This window comes from Etheostoma cragini, chromosome 17 (genome assembly GCF_013103735.1).
Source record: "Etheostoma cragini isolate CJK2018 chromosome 17, CSU_Ecrag_1.0, whole genome shotgun sequence".
NCBI lineage: Eukaryota > Metazoa > Chordata > Actinopteri > Perciformes > Percidae > Etheostoma > Etheostoma cragini.
In genome coordinates this window covers 21,410,551-21,416,848 of record NC_048423.1, presented here as the reverse complement: position 1 = coordinate 21,416,848, position 6,298 = coordinate 21,410,551, and the positions used below count along the sequence as shown (strand labels likewise).

Below are 6,298 nucleotides of genomic sequence, written 5' to 3'. Positions count from 1 at the left end.
AACTGCGGCAGCCATGTTGATTGCACATTGTTTAATTAACTTGGCATCGGCGAATGGCTTCTTAGCTGTTGCAAATTTCCAAGAAATGTTTAACTAGGCAGCTGTTGCGCTCTTTTGTGCCAATATTGTTTTATACATAGGTAAAACTGAGTGCTGGTATGATGTTATCCAATTTTTTGTTTGCGCTGGTCAGATTTTTCTGTGTAGTTTGCATTAAAACTGGCAGCATGAAGTGCCACTTCAGATTGTTGTTGAAGCCACAGTCTACATGCATATTAAGCATGTGGGCTTAGCACTGTTGTGGTGCTGCCTACACTGTGTTATCCTCCTGCTGGAGTTAGCACCCAACAGGCTTAAACAGGGCAAGTTTTATACATGTTCATCTACTGCAATCAGATTTACTGTGATCACTCTAAAGGAATCACTGCACATGGGTTGGCATTTTTAATGACATTTTGAATATGTAGAGAGGCTAAAAACACATTTAAAACTTGCCCTGTTTAAGCCTGTTGGGTGCTAACGCTAGCAGGAGGATAACACCGTGTAAGCAGCACCGATTGTTTTGGTTTTTCTCTCTACTGACAGACCTCCACATTTACAAACAACAGAGCTACGTGCTGGGGTAAGACCAAGGGGAAGTGGTAAGACAGAGAAATGAGATTCAGCGTAAAAATTAGCATTTCCAAAAATTAAAAACTAAACAAAACTAGCAAACTTGCTTTATAAACTAATTTAAACTAAATTGAATTTGAACACAAACCTTCTAAATGAAATAATAACCTTGTTCAAGGTTCGGCTGCTGTCCAAACTGCCTCATGTCCTTACTGTTCTAATACTGGAACAGATGACAGCGAGGATTAAGACCAACAAAAGGTGGAGATTACATGTCACAAGTGTGAGGGGAAACATCTGCAAGCTCTACATGAAGTGAATATAAAACCTGCAGCTGAGGATAGTGCCTGCCTCAGCACAACTAATAAAGTCCTCAAGGACAGACGGGCTGGGTGCAGCCAGGTCCTATTTAAAGTGAGTAAAGTGCTGCGTTACGGCGAACACACCTTGGAGACATATGCCATCCTTGATGATGAGTCAGAGCGGAGCATTCTCCTTTCTGTAGAAGCGCAGAGCCTTAAGCTTACTGATGAGCGGGAAGATCCGATCCTCAGTACTATTCGGCAGGACCTCAGACTGCAGTGTCTTTCTCTATCTCCCCAGTAGACAATCCAAAGAAATCCTTCAAGATATACAGAGTATTCACTGCTGATCAACTGGGTCTGGCTGAGCACACTTACCCAATGAAGGCACTTCAGAGGAAGCGCAAGCATTTAAGAGGCGCACCTCTCCAGATGATTAACAGAGTGCTCCCCTGCTGTTAATCGGGTCAGATTTTACACACTTAATCACTCCAGTGTAACATGTGTGTTTGGGACCCCACGGGGGAACGACCAGCAGCAGTGAAGACGAGGTTGGACTGCATACTTCAGGGTACGACCAGTTAAAGCCAGCAGCAGGCACAATAACAACAGGGCCTGGGAATTTAGCGCTAAGCTACTCTCCTCCTCAGGGTGAAGAACATGCCACAGCTTCAGGCCCGCTGCATACTATGCAAATATTAGAAAGCTGGAGAAGGCGGGCTATGCAGTTAAAGTGTCAGAAGAGGAGCTGAGCAAAGCAGCAGTCCTGGTTCATCCCAGATCACATGTTAAGCCATAACAGAAAGAACATGATTGGGTTTAAACTGCTCCTTTGTGTTCTAAGGGAGAAAACATCTATAAGTTGCTGTTGCCTGGGCCCACTTTAAGTACAAGTCTACTGGGTGTACAGATGGGCTTCAGAGAGCATGCCATTGCTGCCAGCAGCTACATTTCATTATGTTTCACCAGGTGAGGCTGCTCCCAGAGGACAAGCCCTTGCTGCGCTTCCTCTGGTGGGACCTTAAGACAGAGGAACCACCCATCATTTACATATGGCAAACCCTTCCATTTGGTACCACATGTACAGGTGGAATAAAGCTATGCCACTGGGCCAGTAACCCCCCTAAGGTCATAAGCCACCTGCCCAAAGAAGCCAGATCTGAGAGCAGTGAGTTGTAGCACGACGAGTCAGACACTGAACCCCAGGAGCTTTCCCTGAGACTATGCTGGCTCTGCAATTCAGACACCTTAAGGTATAAATACCGTATACTGGACCAACCCACAACCACCATGCAAAACATAGACAGAGTCTTGGCAAGCCCGTACAACCCCTGAGATTTATAGTTCCCTTCACCACGCAGCCCAAAGTCCTGGTGCAGCACTTGTGGGACAAACAGAGACTGGGATGACCCATCACTGCCTGAGGATGTGCTGCAGTCATGGCTGACGTGGGAGGAAGAATTGCAGCATCTCCCAGATTCTACTGCCTCTCTTCTATGTGAGCCCTGAGATGGACACTTCAAACCTCCAGAGCATAGACTGAATATTATTGGACAAAGCATCAGGTTTGGCAAAGGGCTGCGAATGCGGAAGTGACTTTAACCTGCATTTTATATGCTTCATCGCCCAAAGGGGTAAGCCATCAGAGCTCCGGTCCAACCAGGGCACTAATTCTAAGGAAAGAGAGCTCCAGGAGGCCTTTATGACACCCCTCACTTCGGGCTCTTCAGGCTAAACACCCAATTAGGTTTCAGTTCGACCCCCCATGCACACTATACTTTGAAATTTGAGTGTGGGAAAGGGAAGTGAGATAAAGCTGCACGAAGGACGACCTCCTCAGGCAGGTAAAACTAGCTGCTTGATAACCGCACTATGCGAGTTTGCCAGATCGGGTAGCAGATCTGTAGTTCCAATCAGACATAATGGGACAAATCCCAACCAACTTGTAGGGGGGCCGAAGCGGGAAAAGTTACATAATGTTGCTTTAAGGCTCTGACAAACCAGCCAGATGGCCAACCGTAGGCAGAAAAAGCTGTTGGACTGACTGCCCCCCCGAGTTGGTCAAAAACTCGGAACACAACGAAGCGACGCTGACTTGAGCGTACTTTCTGCGTGTGCACGTTATGTAATACGTCTCCATGACAGTAGGCGCTGCTAATATGTATTGTCTCTTGCTTCTCTGCTAATCTGTATTGTGACTGGCTCCTCCGGAATTCTCGAAACCGACCATAATGGCAGCTCATTTGGAATATGATCTTGAATTTGACAAAAATAGGTCACCAAAACTTTTCTGAAACATTTTAAGCGGACAGTAGGCCATGAATCTGTCTTCATTTCAGATCAACAAAGGTCAGATTTTGAGACATTCGGAGTTAGCACTCCACCAATCAGATTGGCCACTGAGTCAGAATGCCCACCCACCAAAAAAATGAAGGCCGACGGCTCCTTTGTATCACGACGGCATAGAAACACACTGAACAGACTCGAGTCACTGACCTCGCCAGACTGTCAGACAGCCGATAATCGGGTTGATGTGTCAGCGCCTTTATGCGTGTCTCAATTTGAAATATTGTATGTTGTTCTTACACAATGTGTAAATGTGTAATGAGGAATTCTTCAGCTCTTAATTAATATATGTCAAGCTGAATGTTGTGTATTGTTGCAGTTAATGTGGGTGTTTGATTTTTTTTGCCCCCAACGTCTCCTTCCCGGCAGCGCGGTAATAGTTATGTTTGTGGCTAAGGCTCGGGTTAGCTGCCAGCAAGGCGATGTTGAAGGCAAACAACAATGAGCGTTAATGTGCAACAAATTAATAATTGCACAGGGGTATAGTGTACCACTGCACAAGGTAACCCGCAGCACTTTCAGTTAAAAGAACATGTTGACTTATTGGGAGCTTATTCACCGTATCCCCCAGAGGTAGATATGTCCATACATACCCTTCTCATCCCTATGCGTGTCATAACTCTTTCTGACGTACCCACCGCTAGCATAGTAGGTGCATGTTGTGCTATGTATAGCCACAGTATGCACAAATAAAAAGGTCACATGAGACACAGCCATCTTCTAACCGTATACATACAAGGAACTATTCTCCACAGAGGGCGAAGCACTGCTACTTGGGCGGAGTGATTAGCTCGTAGTTACTCTCTGCTCCACACCACGGGGCTTCTCAGGTGCTGCGAAGACATCACTCCACCCAAGTAGCAGAAGCAGGAATGCTTTGCCTTCTGTGGAGAGGTCCCAGTATGTATAGTGTGTGAGAGCCTCCCGGACGGTGAACTGAGACTGCTTGTCGGTCACTGGTAATGATTGGTTAATTTCATTTCATTGTGCTTTCTTTTGGAAGGCTGGCTACCAAAAATGGCCACTTACTAGGTAATTAAATAGCCTGAGCTACAAATGAGTAAACAGAAATGACATGACTGGCCTTTGGTGTAAGCGCCAGTATGCTCTGACCTGCAGAATGCAGATGAGCAAAAGAAAGTAACTGCACCTTTGCCAAAATGAACACTGAAAAACAGAACTATTTGGGGCTAAAGAATCTGTAGCCTACTGTAGCAGATGGCAAACCCCCTCCTACCACCATAACTAATTTTCTGCGGGAAACCCTGACTGCATTTCTTAGAACACGGCATTTAAGTCATGAATAACAAAACTATAATTTAACCTCTTGATTGTGTTTGTTTTATTATATACCTGCAAGGCATGGAATACCTATTTGACATTTTACTGATTTATGCCTGTATCTCTGTTTCAGAACCACACACACATAAACACACACACGAACACACACATAAACCTTTATTCCAATAAAACACTTAACAGGGACATTTGGTCTCCATTCTGATCAATGCCCCCTGGTGGCCACAACCTTTTAAAGACCAGCTAAAATATAAAGTCCTTCCCAGTCACCAAAAAAACTTCATACAATAAAAGTATATGAGCAGAGCCTAAAATATCAGCTGCAAACGAAATGTTCATTTTATGTTAAAACAAACACAATGCACAACTGCGCAGTGACACTTGCTTACAGTGTGTGATGTTATAAAATAACTGAAGGGTGAAATCTGCCAAGCCTCATCAGGGCCAAAGCTTCTATACAGCTGTGACGCCTTTTGCCCTCTTACTGTATGCTCTTCCCCTGAGCCAATGCTTCTCTCTCTGTGTGCATGTGTGTGTGCGTGTTTGTGTGTGACATCAGTAGAATACATTGGAATTTATAGCTTGAAACACCCTCAACACACTCCTAAGGAATCATCTCTGTTATTACTAAATAACATGAATCTTTGCTTTATTAGACAGCACACACATACACACACGCACACACACATACACACGCACACACACACACACACACACACACACACACACACACACACACAGACAGACAAGCCCACGAGTGAAGCAGAATGCATCACCACTGCTGAGGTTACTATGGTGATGTGACGTAATAGATAAGAAGCAGGGAGGGTTGGAGGGGGGGTGCACGAGATGGCTCTGAGTAAAGCGGCACACATGCACAGGTTCATAAACCCCCCAAGAAAGCACAAGTACACTTTATAATTACCGTTTTCCATCAGATCGTTAATGAATCTAGATTTCCCTCCATATTTCAGACAGTACGGAGTAAGCCAAAATGTGATGTACCTGCAGGAATCATCCAGGTCAGGAGTGTCTTCCTGTATGAGGCATGTATGTGTGCGTGTGTGTGTGTGTGTGTGTGTGTGTGTGTGTGTGTGTGTGTGTGTGTGTGTGTGTGTGTGTGTCTGTGTGTAAAGAAAGGAAACTTCAGGGGAATTAACACCAAGGAAGCTGGAATAAACCTCAAAAATAGCTGTCTACTGTATGTCTTGGCATATTTTGCTAGTCTTCTCCCCACTACATTCATAGTATTGGCCAATGTCTATATGTCCAAGCCAATCCCAAAACATTACACGACATGGCTGGCCATTGCTCCTAACTGTCATGTTTAATTAGATACTTTATCTTCTTTTGCGTCGCTTGGCAGGCTTGTGTGTGCATCACAGATGTGACTTAGTATGTTTTCATATGATAGCAAGTGTGTTGTTTGTATGTGTTTGTTAATTGTTGAATTGCGCGCACAGCTATTCCAAGTGTGTGTGTGTGTGTGTGTGTGTGTGTGTGTGTGTGTGTGTTTGTGTGTGTGTGTGTGTATAGCACTAGCCAGAACCTTGTCCCTGGAGAGAAAAGAATCAGGCCATGAGCACATGGCTCTTACTTTATGGTGCTTTAACATGCTACACGTGATACCAACATCCTTGGCTCCTCATCTTAGGACATATCTGGGTTACTGTTTTGTATGAATGTATTAGTATAATACACTACACATACACAGATAAACATAGATATATATACAATTA

General features: G+C 44.5%; 1 protein-coding gene and 1 long non-coding RNA gene across 3 annotated transcripts in view; one reads left to right on the top strand and one right to left on the bottom strand.

The window, feature by feature from the left end:
• Positions 1-1,669, top strand: part of LOC117960975 — a 20,171-nt gene extending 18,502 nt beyond the window's left edge. The window contains exons 2-3 of the long non-coding RNA XR_004660277.1: positions 660-666; positions 1,658-1,669. This is a non-coding gene — a long non-coding RNA (uncharacterized LOC117960975). The remainder of the gene's footprint in view (positions 1-659; positions 667-1,657) is intronic.
• The window catches only part of slc24a3 (solute carrier family 24 member 3), a 128,088-nt gene that overhangs the window by 81,825 nt on the left and 39,965 nt on the right, over positions 1-6,298 (bottom strand). The gene's annotated exons all lie outside the window — the stretch shown is intronic.